This window comes from Macaca thibetana, chromosome 2 (assembly GCF_024542745.1).
Source record: "Macaca thibetana thibetana isolate TM-01 chromosome 2, ASM2454274v1, whole genome shotgun sequence".
NCBI classification, from domain to species: Eukaryota; Metazoa; Chordata; class Mammalia; order Primates; family Cercopithecidae; genus Macaca; species Macaca thibetana.
In genome coordinates, this window is record NC_065579.1 from 88,577,298 (window position 1) to 88,593,216 (window position 15,919).

Genomic DNA, 15,919 nt, shown 5'->3' on the forward strand with positions numbered 1-15,919 from the left:
CTGAGGAAGACTGAAGAAGTTCAGGCCTGTGACACACAGGAAGATGGCCACAGACCGGGAAGCCCGCACATTGGGGTCTAACGGCAGCTTCTCCACACTCCACCTGTGTGACTTTGAGGCAAGTGAAGTTCATGTGTTCAGGAATAATAGAAACCCCACCAGGACTGAGGGAGGATTGAAAAGGTATGCTGCACGCCAGGCAGGCAGGAGGGGCTCAGGAAGTGTTGGTACCCCTTGGGACCGCAGTCCTCAGATGACAAAGAAGGGCATGAGGGTTGGCAGTGTGCGCATAGGAGCGTCAGGGCTTTGTTTTTAGTGGCCACTGTAAAGGGCCTTCTTTCTCCATCCCATGTTTCCTCCTTGTATCACTGTTGCCTTGTGGCTCCCTCAACCTGGAACTCCCATCTTTTTTTTTTTTTTTTTTTTTTTGAGACAGTCTCACTCTGTCACCCAGGCTGGAGTGCAGTGTCACAATCTCAGCTCACTGCAACCTCCGCCTCCCAGGTTCAAGTGATTCTCCAGCTTCAGCCTCCCAAGTAGCTGAGATTACAGGCACCTGCCACCATGCCTGGCTCATTTTTTATATTTTTGGTAGAGACAGGGTTCTACCATGTTGGCCAGGCTGGTTTTTTTTTTTTTTAAAGACAGTTTCGCTCTTGTTGCCCAGGCTGGAGTGCAATGATGCAATCTTGGCTCACTGCAACCTCTGCCTCCCAGGTTCAAATGATTCTTCTGCCTCAGCCTCCCTAGTAGCTGGGATTACAGGCAAGTGCCACCACGCCTGGCTAATTTTGTGTATTTTTAGTAGAGACAGGGTTTCTCCATGTTGGTCAGGCTGGTCTCGAACTCCCAACCTCAGGTGATCGGCCCGCCTCGGCCTCCCAAAGTGCTGGGATTACAGGCATGAGCCACTGCGCCCGCCCTGGCCAGGCTGATCTTGAACTCCTGACCTCAAGTGATCTGCCTATCTCCACCTCCCAAACTGTTGAAATTACAGGTGTGAGCCACCACACCCAGTCTAGGAACTCCCACCTTTACCTTGAACTTGTAGCAAGCTCATCTCAGCGCTCAAGTGTCATCTGCTCTATGAAGCCCTGCATAGTCCCTGGGAGAACTAACTCCCCTGGGAGGGAGGCTGGGGGTGTGTTATTGTTCCTATTTTCCAGAAAATTTAGACTCTGAGAGGTTGGTTGACTTGCCTGAGGTCACTCAGCAGCAGAATCAGGACTAACATTCCAGGTAACGGCCTCCACTGTCCAGCACCTGCTGGGCCCTGCACTGGGTACTTTGCATATGTGAGCTTGTTGCATTTCTACCAGAACCTAAGTGGCTTGGCTCCAGGTCCGCATTCTTTCCCAACAACACGCTGCCTCTCAAAGACCAGGATGGAAAACCAGATTTCCAGGGCTCTTTTAAAATCTTCTTCCTTTGTGAAGAATGTTGTCAGTCATCAGCCAACACCATTTACTCAGAGCTCTGGGCGTGGACTAATGAAGGACACTGTCCTCACCTGGGCAGAATGCAGGCTCTAAGGGCGGCCAGACCTGCAGCCAGCCCTCCAGGGGGAAACGGGAGTGAGAGAGGACAACCTGCATCTCACACGAGTCTCGCCCTCCTGCTGGTTCTGCCACTAACCAGCCCTAGAGCCTTGAGGAAGGGATGCCTCTCCTGGCCTCAGTTTCTCTATTTGCACCACAAGGAGCTGGAGGCGTAAGGTTTTCTAAGAACACTCCAGCCCTGGGATTCTAGGATTCTGTGACTTCTGAGAGTGCCTTGGGCTAGCTATGCCTGAGTGCAGGGAGGTGGTGATCAGCAGGGATTCTCGTGGAAAAAGGTACCTTGGTCTGCCTTAATCTTGCGGCGTCATTGTTTGCCAGAGCTCAGAACTCAGGAGGGGGGAGCTCCTCTGGGATAAGGAGAGCCCTGGTTGAAGATGATTTACAAAGGGAAGCTGTGCACAGGTTAGCGGGGCCCGACGACGTGCTGGGGGGGACAGGCAGATGTGCTCTTTCGGCTGGCAGATGTTATTTCTTAAGAGCTTCTGAAGGCAGAGTCCTGAGCAGAGGGAATCTTATGGTCTTGTCTCTCCTATGACCTAATTTAATCATCCCACATGATCTATTAGGGGAGCATTTCCCCCCCCCCACCATTCCTGTCCCGTGTCTCCCCGTGTTGCCCCCTCCCAGCTCAGCAGTCCATCAAGTAGTGGAAGTAAGGTCACCTGGCTGGGACGTAGTGGGGCAGAGATGTAAACGCAGGCCCGCTGGTGCCAATGGCCAGGTGCCATCCACTGTGCCATGCCGCCCACACCTCATCTCCATTAGGGAGGAGTGCAAATCACAGAACCGGCAGTTGAATTCTAGTACCAAGCAAACTCATAGAAGGAAACCTCACATGAAAGGGTTGCAAACTGAATAGCGGCGTGCCTCAGTTTAAGCAAATCCAGTATACCCCAATCTAAAAATAGCTCCTTCTACTGGAGCTCTTTCCCATATGAATTCATTCCCATATGAAAACGAATCACTGGTTCTTTTCTTCAAGAAGCCAACTCTATTAGTGCATTAAAAATACAACTCAAGTTGCCAAATGTGATTTCATATGCAATCCTCCTCCCGCCCCCCACCCCAATATACTTCTCACTCTTGATCCCAAAGGAACACTCCGCCTTTCATAAAGAGAGGTACGCCTGCAGTGAGCGGGGCTGGAAACCAACATGGCAAACACATGTCCAGGATTTTCTGGGACTGGCTCACTTTCTAATATTAGGTTTCCATTGTCCCATGAGAATGCTTGGAACTTGGGGCCTTGGGGACTGATGCTTCGGTTGGTACAATAAGGTCACTAGGGAGAGGAGGATGCTGTCCTGTCAAATCCATTTTCTACCCTGGCAGGCCTGGTCAGAGGGTAGGTTGGTCAGAGAGGGTGGTGACAGTGGGGAGCCCAGAGGCAAGTCTATGAGGCGGGGGGAGCCATGTGGGGTGAGGGATTTGGGGTATGGGGTGAGTCAGCTGAGAGAGTCAGCTCCTTGGGTTCCTGGGATCGATTAGCAAGCATGCCACGCAAAGCGGGCGGGCTGCAGAGATGCAGGCTCCCTCCACGGGCTCTCTCTGCATGGGAAGCAGGCGGGCGGGGCCCTGGAAGGTGGCCAGGGAAGAGCAGCTCCATGATTAAAGGGCTGGAGACCAGGACTTTTGAAGCGAGACCAGGATGGCTGGTTATTTATGCATTCATCTCCGGGCCCTGCCTCTATCCTACCCCACTCCACCACCCAGCAACTCAGACCTGTGGCCCAGCCCTGGACCCCATACTGGGCCCTGGGAGGTGGGAGAAGAAGGCAAGGATTTCCAAAACATTGACTGAACACCTGGGGTGTGGTGGCCGCGGCTTTAACACGCAAACATCATGAATCTCCCCAACAAGCCCGCGGAGCGGGAGATACTAGCTCCATTTTACAAGTGTTCAACAGGAGTTGAAATTCTTTGCTCAAAGTCACATAGCCAAATGGAATAAGATCGCAGATCTTCTGATTTTACCTCATTACAGCAAAAACAGAAGTGACAGAGGAAGGCTGGAGTCCAAGGGCGAGGGTGCGGGCAGGGAAACCTAAATGAGCTCCTCCAGTGACTGCGTTGTTTCCCCAGGGTTGTTTACGCGTGAAAGGGTCTTTCTCAAAACAGGAACAGTGGTGAGGCTGCTGTTCTTTACTGAGTACCTACTACATTTGTGGCATTCTAATCCTTACAACGATTTCCCAGGGTAAGTATTATAATCCCAGTTTTACTGATGAGGAAACAGAGACTCAGAGACTTGCCCACAGTCAGGGAACTAATAAAGGGCAGAAGGGTTTGTTCTGCCTCCAAAACCCACAGCCCTTTCATCCCCCCGCTGCCCTCTGCAGCACCCGCATATGGGTGCTGGAGCTGCGTACATGTTTTTGTGTTAAAGCCCCTGCCGCCACACCACAGGTGTTAACTCAACATTTTGGAAATCCTTGTCTTCTCCCACCTCCCAGGGCCCAGCATAGCTGTTATCTATGGGAAGGGAGTTTAGGGAGGGACCTGGGAATCATTCTGAGAGCGTCCTTAGAGCACAGGAGGGTTGCCCCAGGAGGCTGCTGACTGACTAGCTGCATTCCAGCTCCCCATGCCAATTCACGGCCAAGCTTTGGCTCGTGCCGTTTCCTTCTTGCATTTGTTTTCGTGTCAAACCCTACCCATCCTTGAGGACTGGACGCTGATGGCTTTTCTTCATAACTCCCGCTGATCTCCTAACCAGAGCTGTCACCCGCTCTCTCAACTCTCTGTCTACCTTTCACGTAGCAGGTATGGACCCGGGGCCTCCCCTATTTATCTGGCTCAAATGTTTGGAAGAGAGAGGTTGGGTTACGTTTAAGGAAGGGCTTCCTGGATGAAATTTCATGGAGGGGATTCCTGAGTCCCAATCTGGGAAGCTTGAGTGAGTCATAGAGAAATGGTCCGCTTGGTGAGTTGAGTGTGGGGACAGCCTGCCCCCACTTCCAGCATCAGGCACAGGTGCAGACCCGGCAGGGCCTCCGCTTTTCCTCACTTTCCTCACAGTCCCACAGTGTTCCTGTGCGTGTCGAGGCCTGGAGATTCCTGCTGGCCACACCAAAACCCTTCCTCTTAATGCTGTGTATCCGTGGCTCCTACATGGTGTTATAGGAAGAACTCGGCTGGGCGCGGTGGCTCATGCTATAATCCCAGTACTTTGGGAGGCTGAGGAGGGTGGATCACCTGAGGTCAGGAGTCAAGACCAGCCTGGCCAACATGGCGAAACCCTGTCTCTACTGAAAATACAAAAAATTAGCTGGGCGTGGTTGTGGGTGCCTATAGTCCCAGCTACTTGGGAGGCTGAGGCAGGAGAATTGCTTGAACCCGGGAGGTGGAGGTTGCAGTGAGCTGAGATCATGCCATTGCACTCCAGACTGGGCAACAGAGTGACAGCGAGACTCTGTCTCGAGAAAAAAAAAAAAGGAAAAGAAAGAAAGAAAGAAGGAACAAACTCAGGACCAGGAGTCTCACTGGGCTGTGGTGGTTTCTCAGCCTGCATGTGGCCTTATAAACTTGAGTAAGTCACCTGTTGCTTCTGGGACTCAAAACTGGCCAGTGAGCTTTCCACTGGGTTCAGGAAATACAAGGATCAATAATAGAGGGTCCCTGCCCTTAAGAAGCTGACAGTCTAGAGAGGGATACTAAATAAACAGATTGCTGTAGTCAGTGCAGTTATTTCTGCAATAGAGAGATGAACAGCACCACACTGAGAGGAATTGAGGAGAATCAGAGGATACAATGACCAACCCTGCCAGGGGCAGTCGGGTAAAACCTTACAGAAGAGGTGATGTGAAGGATCACGGGAGTTTGTCATACAGAGAAGAGGATGGGAGCACTCGACTGTTGTTTACCTTGAGATGTGGTGGCTGGGGTTCATCACCTGAGCTCTGTTCCTGCCTTCTGATAAGGACGTGCCCTAAGTTACTACGTGGCATTCAGGGAGGGTTCTGGTACCCCTGTGGAAACTCAACTCAGGCACAGTCTACATCCTGGCAAGGCTCAGTTAGAGGGCAGCTCACAAAAGAAATGGCTGGTGGGATAGGAATGGAAACCAGAGAAGGAGGTTGGAGGAGGGAGTTTCAAGAAGTAAATATTCAATAGCATTAAGTGCTACAGGGATCAGAAAAGATGAGGATGGTGAAAAATTAGACAATGTTTGGCATGTGGAAAAAAGACTGGAGGGAAATATACCAGAATGCTCATGATGGCTGCCTCTGGGTGCTGTGAGGATGCATGCCTGATCCTTTTCCTGCTCCTGTGCGCTGCTCTGCACTTGCCAAATTTTCTACAATGAGCATTTATTTGATAACCAAGAAATAGAACAATTGAAACTTGTTTAAAAAGAAGTCATTGGTGACCTTGGCAGGAGTGGATTCAGCAGAGCTGTACCGACAAGCCAGATTGCAGGGCATTAAGAAAGTAGCAGGGGGTGAGGAAGCAGAAGAAGTGCGTGGAACACTCGGAGAGAGAGCTGGCAGGACATGGAAGGGCAGAGACGGTTCTGGAGGCAGCCAGGCCAGGTAGGGATGTTTATTCTTTATTTAATGTGGGAGGGACTTTTGAAAGTGATAAAATTTCCTGCATCAAAAATCAGGATCTTATAAAGGACTTTTGTGCCTTTTCTGAATATAAGACAAAGAAGGGCTGGGTGCAGTGGCTCAAGCCTGTAATCCCAGCACTTTGGGAGTCCGAGGTGGGCAGATCATTTGAGGTCAGGAGTTCGAGACCAGCCTGGCCAACATGGTGAAACCCCGTCTCTACTAAAAGTAAAAAATTAAAAAATAGCTGGGCGTGGTGGCACACACCTGTAATCCCAGCTGCTGGGGAGGCTGAGGCAGAAGAATCACTTGAACCTGGGAGGCCAAGGTTGCAGTGAGCCAAGATCATACCACTGCACTCCATCCTGGGTGACAGAGTGAGACTCCACCTCAGAAAACAAAACAAAACAAAACAAACAAAAACAAAGAAGGAGAAAATTTATTGGAATTTCTAGGACTTTTCTGTGGATTATAGAGACAACAGAAAAAAAGAATTCTGAAAGTGGGATTGTCCTGGCAAATCTGGGCTTTGAGTTTGTTTATTGTGTGGGTTTCCCGTTAGAGGGGAAGGAACAAGTAAAGAAGAAGACAGAGAGGATGTTAAGAAGCAGGGAAGACCCATGTTCACAACGGTGTTATTCACAATAGACAAACGGTGGATGCAACCCAAGCGCCCATCAATAGATGAATGGATCACCAAAATGTAGCACATTTACACAATGGAATATTATTCAGCCATAAGAAGGAAGGGAATTCTGACACATGTCCCAACATGGATGAACTGCGAGGACATTATGCCAAGGGAAATAAGCCAGCCACAAAAAGACAAATACTGTATGATTCCATTTATGTGAGATATCTAAAACAGTCAAACTCGTAGAAACAAAAAGCAGAATGGTGACTGCCAGCGACTGGGGGAAGGAAGAATAGGAAGTTATTGTTAAATAGGTACAGAGTTTCAGTTCTAGAAAATGAAAGAAATTCTGGAGACATTGTGATGACCGTTGCACAACAATCTATAACTTAGTGGCTAAAATAGTCAATTGTATATTATGTATACTTTAATCATAATTTAAACAAATTAAAAATAAATAGGTAAGTGAAAAGAATTACCCCACTCCCCAGAGAAGCAGGGGAGAAGTGGGGAAGCAAGTCTTCCCGGGTGGCAGGACCGTCCCTGAGTGTCCCAACAGGGATGGTTTTGGAAAAGTGTAAAGAACACTTTCTGGCTAAGAGCGGTGGCTCATGCCTGTAATCCCAGCACTTTGGGGGACCGAGGTGGGTGGATCACCCGAGGTCAGGAGTTCGAGACCAATATGGTGAAATCCTGTCTGTGCTAAAAATACAAAAAATAGCGGGGCATGATGGCGGGTGCCTGTAATCCCAGCTACTCAGGAGGCTGAGGCATGAGAATCACTTGAACCCAGGAGGCAGAGGTTTTAGTGAGCAGAGATCGTGCCACTACACTCCAGTCTGGGCGACAAGAGCGAAACTCTGTCTCAGAAAAACAGAACGGTATCCATCCAGAGCACAAAGTGAAGATGGGAAAGGGAGATACAGAAATAGAAGTGGAGGAGGGAATGGGGGTGAGCCCAAGTGCCCAGGTCTATCCCCACCTGCTATGGCTAAGGTTTAGAGAATAGGTTGGACTTATTCGCCATTCATTTGTTCAATGAGGTACAGTGCTTCAGCACCAGCATACACATAGCGCCTTTGCGTGAATCAGAGAACAAACACCATCTCTTTCCCAGGGAGATACAACCTCCTGGGTGCGGGGTTTAGCGGGTGGACAGTATCTCTGTGGGAGGGGGGAGTTCAACCCCTACCTGAGCACTTGGCTGAGAGCCTCTGTATTATAAGCAACTTACATAGTTGCATCATCAGCCCTGTGTACCAGGCACTGTGTTAGATTCTGTAGAGTTTTCTTAGCTATAGAAGACCAGTCTGTGCCCTGAACTATCTAATGTTGCAAGTGTTGAAGGAGCCAAGGGAAGAGAGAGAAGGCAATCTCTTCGACAGCATGACCCTGAACCTCATGCACTTTGCTTCTGTGGGGCTCTGAGGCCAGGAAGCAGGGATGCAAAAGATGGCAGGAGGGACTGGGTTTGGGCCTTGGCATTGCAAACCCAATGGCGGGTCAAGGCCACAGGGGTGTGGGGAGGGGGTGAAGGGGTTGACTTGGTGTCCAGGCTTGGGAGGAGCCCGGTTTGACTGGGGAGGAAGGCACCTGGACACTGCACACGTGTGTGAGGTGTGCAGGAAGTCTGCCTGCTGCCTGGAGGAACCAACTTGCTGCTGGTTGCCTTAGGCAGGTGAAGCCTCTCTGTACTAAGCCTGCTACACAGGGATAGCCGGTCAACTTTGACTCCTCTGAATTATCTCTGGGGCAGAATGCCTGTAACCAATTTTAACCAGAGGCCAGCAGGCCTGGCTGCCTCTGATTTGTGCTGTCTTCCCCACTGTCAACACAAGCAAGATAATGATCTTTGGGCTATCTATGACAAGGGGTAACAGACTTTCCAGTCAGGGAAACCAGTGTTCAAATTCCAACTTTACAATTTATAAGCTAAGTGATCCTGGATAAGTCTCAAGTTTCCCTACCTGTAAAATGGATTCAATTATACCATCCCCCTAGGAGTTGATAAAGATGGAATGTGTTGATATACATAAAACACCCAGCACAATGCCTGTACAAACTAATGAATGTTCAGGGGATGTCATTTCACACACACACACACACACACACACACACTCTCACACACACATGCACAAATACACGCATGTGCACAACCACTTGGTTTGGGAAGTCCACATCTGTGAGGTCTGACACCTGGCCCATGTCAGTGGGGCTGGTACAGGTGATGAGGAAGACTTTTATCTGCAGCACAGAGAAATTCCTTCTGTCCACTTGCTCAGAGGTCCTTCGTCTCTCCTCTCTTCCTCTCCCAACCAGCAGGCTTAGAGACAGACCTCCTCTGCTGCCCGTGGCACAGGCTCACAGAGCATGCCACACGCTGGACGTGGCACTTCTCAGGCACTTGTGGTGGAGTATGAGGTGGTATGCTGACTGGCACTGCAATGCAGTGAGGTACAATGTGGGGAGCTAAGCAGCCCTGGGATGAATTGGGATACACGGTGGGGAGCTGAGTGACCCTGGGATTAAGTGGGGTACAGTATAGGGAGCTGAGGTACCCCATGATGAAGTGGGGTACGGTGTGGGGAGCCGAGGTACCCCATGATGAAGTGGGGTACAGTGTGGGGAGCCGAGGTACCCCATGATGAAGTGGGGTATGGTGTGGGGAGCCGAGGTACCCCATGATGAAGTGGGGTACGGTGTGGGGAGCCGAGGTACCCCATGATGAAGTGGGGTACGGTGTGGGGAGCCGAGGTACCCCATGATGAAGTGGGGTACGGTGTGGGGGCTGAGGTACCCCATGATGAAGTGGGGTACGGTGTGGGGGCTGAGGTACCCCATGATGAAGTGGGGTATGGTGTGGGGAGAGGTGGGGCACATTGTGGCAGGTGAGTACCCCGGGATGTAGTGGAGTACAGTGGTAAACGGAGGCTCACTGGTGAGGGCAAATGCTCTGGTGAGAAGCAGTGCTACCTTCTGCTTCATAACCCTGCCTTCTCTTCCTATGTCTACTACTCCACTTTCTTTCTTTTTTTTTTTCTTTTTGAGGCGGAGTCTTGCTCTGTTGCCCAGGCTTTAATGCAGTGGGGTGATCTCGGCTCACTGCAAGCTCCGCCTCCTGGATTCACGCCATTCTCCTGCCTCAGCCTCCCCAGTAGCTGGGACTACAGGCGCCCGCCACCACGCTGGGCTAATTTTTTGTATTTTTAGTAGAGACGGGGTTTCATCGTGTTAGCCAGCATGGTCCTGATCTCCTGACCTCGTGATCCGCCTGCCTCGGCCTCCCAAAGTGCTGGGATTACCGCGCCCGGTCCTACTACTCCACTTTCAAATTAGACATCGCTGCTCAGGATTCCTTCCCTAGAAATGGACCTAAAATACCTGTCCTACAGACATGACCCTGAGGACAGCCAGTGGCTTCTCACCTGGGCTCCTCGCTCCCAGCACCGCGTGCTGCTGGGTGAGAGTTCCCTTTGTGCAGAGCCCACTTACCACGTGTTGGATGGATGCGTCCATTAAGGATGGGATGGATGGAGTACAGGAGTCCATTTCGCACACATTTCCTGTGGTCTCCCAGGTGTCGCGCACAAGATGGCCTCTGGAGATCAGACGGGAATACAAACTGGTCCCTGTTCTCAAGGAGCTCACATAGGCCCCCGGCTTCATCTGGGCTAAGAGATTTGACCCACACACTTATCCAGTGTAGGGGACAGGGCACCAGCTCTGCCTTGGTAAGCCTGGGAAGGCTCGACAGAGTTGGTAATCTCCGAAGCGGGCTTTGGAGGAGGCATAGGAGTGGAGGACCGTGGAACAGGCATTTGAGGCTGGCTCTCAGTGGCTTTAGGAGGTGGGAGATACGTCCTATAGAGGTTCTCCAAGGACCCACAGTGCTATGCTGATTTTTGAAACCCAGCAGGACCTAGGCAGGGTGACAAGGGCAGTGACAGAGCTACAGTTGTGTCTTTTTAGAGGGAAGTAAGAGTGAGCATGGTCAGAGAACCTGGCTACACCCATCTCTTGCAGTCATAATCTATTCCTTTCCAATCAAAGAGGGAGGGAGAGCGGTTTTTATCCCTCAGACACAGGGATGAGGCTAGGAGGGAGGAGCTGGGTGGGCTGGGCTGGACCAGCCTGGCTCTGGCGGACCTGCAGTTGGGCGGGAGGATGCTGGTTATTTGACTACAATGTATGTTTAAGGTCTCAGTTACAATGGGCCCTGGGCACTGTGTAACAAGCTGCAGCTGTCCCGTTGCTCATTAGCTTTCCTGACATCTTCTTGGGCTGGTCCTGGGAGAGCCGCCCCCAAGCTCCTCCCTGTGGGCCAGGACCCTGAAAAGCTGACTTCTTGCCCCCAGCCTCAGAGCTGCCATGATGAATGGCGCTGCTGCCCCGTGCAGACAAACGCCTTCCAGGAACAAGCCCTGTTTGTTTAAATCAAATGATCACCATCTACTCTGGCGAAAGCCCCTCCCTGAACTCAAGGCCCAGGCCTGCCTCAACTGCCACCCGCCTGTCCCTCTGCCTCTGCACATTAGGAAAGGACACATCAAGGAGTCAGGAACAGCTCTAGCCACTGTCTTCAGAATGGGGACAGAGCAGGGTCTCCAGGGCCAGCAGGGCCTGGTCATCTTTGGAAGTGGGGTGAGAAAGGACTAAGCCTTCATGGAGACCTGGAGAAGCAGCCAGCAGCATGGGAAAGCAGGGCCTCAGCTGCACTGCATCTGTGCTCTGTGCTTTGCGCTTTCTACATGTGTCTGTACTTAAGTTACGCCTCTCCCGGCTTCAGACCCCTCAAGCATAGAAGAGTTTGTTAGGTCCACAGCTCTCAACCCCGGCTGCACACTGGGGTCACCAGAGGAGCTTTTAGCAACTACTGATTCAGTTGGGTTCCAGGCAAGGCCATTTCTTCCCCTCAGGCCCTCAAGCGATTCTAGTGTGCAGCCTTTGGTTTGAGTAGCTCCCAAGGTCTCTGACTGCATGGCTTATCAGGTCTTCTTTAAAAATTCCTGGCTGCTTAGGAAACACCTTCAGGAAGCCATCAATTTGCAGACTGCGGGCCCCAAGAAGTTCCTGTAGCAGGAGTTCTTCCTAAACAAACCCATCTGAACTGGAGCAGGAAGGGACCCCAGAGCCCACCTGTTCCAACTTGGTTTTAGAGATGGCAAAGCTGGAGAGTACTCCTCCTCTCCTTGGGAGGACCCGCAGCTCAGATGGGAAGTGCTTTGTCAACGTAAAGCACCAACACTGGGAAATTACTACAGATGGAGTCATTGAGGATGGAGATTGGGGCACTGGAATTGTAACCACTATCTGTCTCCCCAACTAGATTGTAAGCACCTTAATTGCAGAGACCAGGTCTCCTTTGTTGTGTGTGTGTGCGTATGTGTGTGTGTGTCCTCCTGACTTAGCAATAAATGACTATGTGGATGGATGGATGGATGGATGGATGGATGGATGGATGGATGGATGGGTGGGTGGATGGGGCCTTCCACAGGTAAATTTCCCTTCCTTACTCATCACTACATTTTGCTATGGGTCACCTAGGCTGTCATCACCACTGTCACTGTTGTGAATAATGGAGTGTCAGGAGCTGAGGGAGGCAGTAGGGTATTGAGAGAACCTGTTAGCCTTGGGACTCAGGGGAGGGCCATTAATAAGGAGTAAGTATCCGAAGCTGGTCCTGACAGGCTTGCTGTGAATGGTGAGGCCAGATTACATGCCCATTATACCCTGCTGTGAATCCACATCTCCCTAAGCCCCATCACACAGTGTAGCCGGGAATTTCTCACCCTCAAAGGCCATTTCTGCCCAAAGAAGAATGTGGACCTGCAGGTTCCAGGTGAGAAGGAGAGGGGCCCAGGGGCTGGGTGAGGACAGAAGTTGATGCTCTGGCCTTAGTATGAATAACCCCTACAAATTCTTAATTCCTCAAAATACTGCCCAACATGCAACCAGCCACCTTTTATTGAACTTCCAAGTGGGCAGACACCGTGCTTGGCTGAGGATACAGAGGTAAAAGAGAAAGACCTCAGAGAACGTATGGTCAAGGAGTAGAAGCTGTCGGGGAAAGGGCAGAGGGCTGGTGAGCATGGAAGAGAAAGTGCCAGACGGGGCATGGACCGCAGGGGTGGCTTCATAAAGGGGCAAGATTTAAGCTCGGAGGGAGTTTAGGGTGGCTCCCGGGAATCTGAATTTCTATCTTTTTTTTTTTTTTTTGAGATGGAATCTTGCTCTGTAGCCCAGGCTGGAGTGCAGTGGTACAATCTCAGTTTACTGCAACCTCTCGGGTTCAAGCGACTCTCCTGCCTCAGTCTCCTGAGTAGCTGGGATTACAGTCACGCGACACCATGCCCAGCTGATTTTTGTATTTTCAGTAGAGGCAGGGTTTCTTTTATTTATTTATTTATTTTCTGAGACGGAGTCTCACTCTTTCTCCCAGGCTGGAGTGCAGTGGTACAATCTCAGCTAACCGCAACCTCTGTCCCCTGGGTTCAAGCGATTCTTCCGTCTCAGCCTTCCAAGTAGCTGGGATTACAGGCATGCACCACCACGTCCAGCTAATTTTTGTATTTGCAGTAGAGACAGGGTTTCCCCATGTTGGTCAGGCTGGTCTTGAACTCCTGACCTCAGGTAATCCACTTGCCTCAGCCTCCCAAAATACTGGGATTACAGGCGTGAGCCACCGCACCCGGCCGAATCTGAATTTCTTCTCGAATGCATGGGGGAATCTGTTGTGCCGACAGGTTAGGAATGATTTGTCTAGTGAGCAGTGGAGAAGGCATCCTAGGCAGCAGAAACTGCATGTGCAAAGAAAGGGAGGTGATCTAAGGGCACACAGGGAATGGCAAACACTCAAATATGTGTAGAAACCAGGTTATTTGGGGGAAAAGGGGATGCAACCAGAGTGGGAGGAAGAAAATCAAAATGCCATTTTGTTCAAATCGTTGAAAATAATTCCCCCAGGAAACAGTAATCCATTTCAGCCTTCCTCATTCAGTGCTGATTTGCCCAAGTGGCAGGGAGATCTGGTGCCGATTACCAGGTTTCGGTGCATTAGGTAATGCAACAATAAAATCTGGGTCACTGCAGCACAAAGTCCCCTTTATTTTGACAAGTGTAGTTTTTACTCTGAAGTGTTATCATAAATAATTAAATTAAACCAGTAAATGGGTTGTAGTATGCTTTGCTGCAGTAACAAAGTCTCTGTAACCCCAGACACTGAGCCGCTCCTTTGGGGGATTCTTGGCTCGGAAACATTTGGGAATTTTTCAGAAGTCAAGAATATTTGGAGTAGTCAAGGCAGAGAGGTAGAGCTGAAGGCTTGTTCCAGCCCATCCTGCTGCCCCATTTCCCACTGGGCTTCCCTATCCTGCTGTACCCCATTCTATCATTTGACCTGTGGCAGCTTGAATCTGTAAAGGGATCACTCCTCAGCCCTAGGCTGGCCTGGAATGAAGAGCGGTCGAGGGTCCCAGCGCACGTATTGGGCAGCCCCCCACCCCCCTTTTTTTTTTTTTTTTGAGACAGAGTTTTGCTCTCTTTGCCCAGGCTGGAGTGCAGTGGTACAATCTCAGTTCACTGCAACCTCCACCTCCTGGGTTCAAGTGATTCTCCTGCCTCAGCCTCCTGAGTAGCTGCGATTACAGGCATGTGCCACCATGCTCGGCTAATTTTGCATTTTTAGTAGAGATGGGTTTTCTCCATGTTGGTCAGGCTGATATTGGGCAGCCTCTTTTTTTTTTTTTTTTTTTTTTTCATAATGCCCACTCAGGCATCAGAGCATCAATAAATAAGGACTTCAAATCTTAGGGTAGAAGGGCTTGCAGGGACTCTCAAGACCACCAGACAACCCACCGCCACCCACACTTTCACCATTTCATAAACGTGAAAACCAGGGAAGTGAAGTGACATGACCCATTGCTTGTTGGCCGATGGACGGGATTAAGTAACATGCAGAGTGTGAGTGCCGAAGACTCAGAGACCCAAAGGGGAATGTGTTGGAGACACAGGGGCTGCATGCAGGCAGAGAAAGGGGAAGTTGCAGGAAATGGTAAGAGGCAGGGCTGAGGTCTACTAGAGGGCTGGGAGCTTTGAACCAGGCCTTCAGGGGGAGACCCTGAGGAGTCATCACCGGAGCCCTCAAGTACTCAGACCTCTGCCTGCTGCATCAGGACAGTTCTCAAACTCAGCAAGAGAGAAGTAAAATCTCTGTAGTGAAGAAGGAAAAATGGTGCTGGAGAGAATACCCAGAGGCCAAACCTGCTGGCTTTAAAGCAGGGAGGAGCTTTTGATCCCTCCCCAGGGTGAGTGCGTCTGCCTTTCACCTCCTTCTCTCCCATCCAGCCCCTCCGCTCTCCCGTTGTCCTGCCTGCTGGACGTCCAGGCATCAGCTTCTGTCACCCTTGTCAGGGCCCGCAGATAAGGTGGCGGTTGGTGGCCAGATTAGAGGGGAGTAGCATTCCACTGCCCCCTCTTTTGGTGGCATCCAGGCCTGTAGGACTCCATGCAGGGACAACCCCATTCATAGAGCCAGAACTCCCAGTGAGAGTTCTAGAATGGGGCCTCCTTCCGAATCCCAGAGCCTCCGGCTGAGCCAGCTCCAGGGAGAGCGTGACAAACAGGTGTCCTGGACACAGAGGCCTCTGGAGACCCAGTGAGCCTGTCAGAATGAGGGCCCTGACGGCACGCACGGCCTTCCCTCCTGCCCCTCCGCAGACTGGCTGTTTTTCATAGCACCTTTAGTGGAAATTAAAGCATGTTTTTCTAACTCCATGGAACTCTGAGCTATGTAAACAATAGAGATAGAGTTGGAACAAAAATCACCTACAGGGCAGATAGCTGCACCAGAAATCCCTCCGGGGAGGAGGCCAAGGCTCCTTGGTGTTTAACAGCACAAAAACTCAGATATTAGTGAAGTGTCGGCGCCCGGGGCAAACCCCAGGGCTGTGAGGTCTTCATTCAGAGGTCAGTGAAAGGGAAGGCCCGCACCTGGTGGGCTGCGTGGTACTCCCTTCTTCTCCCTGACATCTATTGCACCCTTCCCAAGGCATGTGGACCAGGGACAGGGAAAGTGAGCTCAGCTGACTCAGAAACCCTGGCAAAGCCTGTGCCCAGCTTGCTGTTCCTCACCGGAGACCTTTGGGGTTCTAGGCCACTCTTAGGTGGTGTTGGCAGGG

The 15,919-nt window shown here is 51.0% G+C and overlaps 1 long non-coding RNA gene across 1 annotated transcript in view; it reads left to right on the forward strand.

Moving 5' to 3' along the window:
- Positions 1–5,989: 5,989 nt before the first annotated feature.
- The window catches only part of LOC126948441 (uncharacterized), a 37,031-nt gene continuing 27,101 nt past the window's right edge, over positions 5,990–15,919 (forward strand). Inside the window, exon 1 of the long non-coding RNA XR_007723452.1 lies at positions 5,990–6,091. This is a non-coding gene — a long non-coding RNA (uncharacterized LOC126948441). The remainder of the gene's footprint in view (positions 6,092–15,919) is intronic.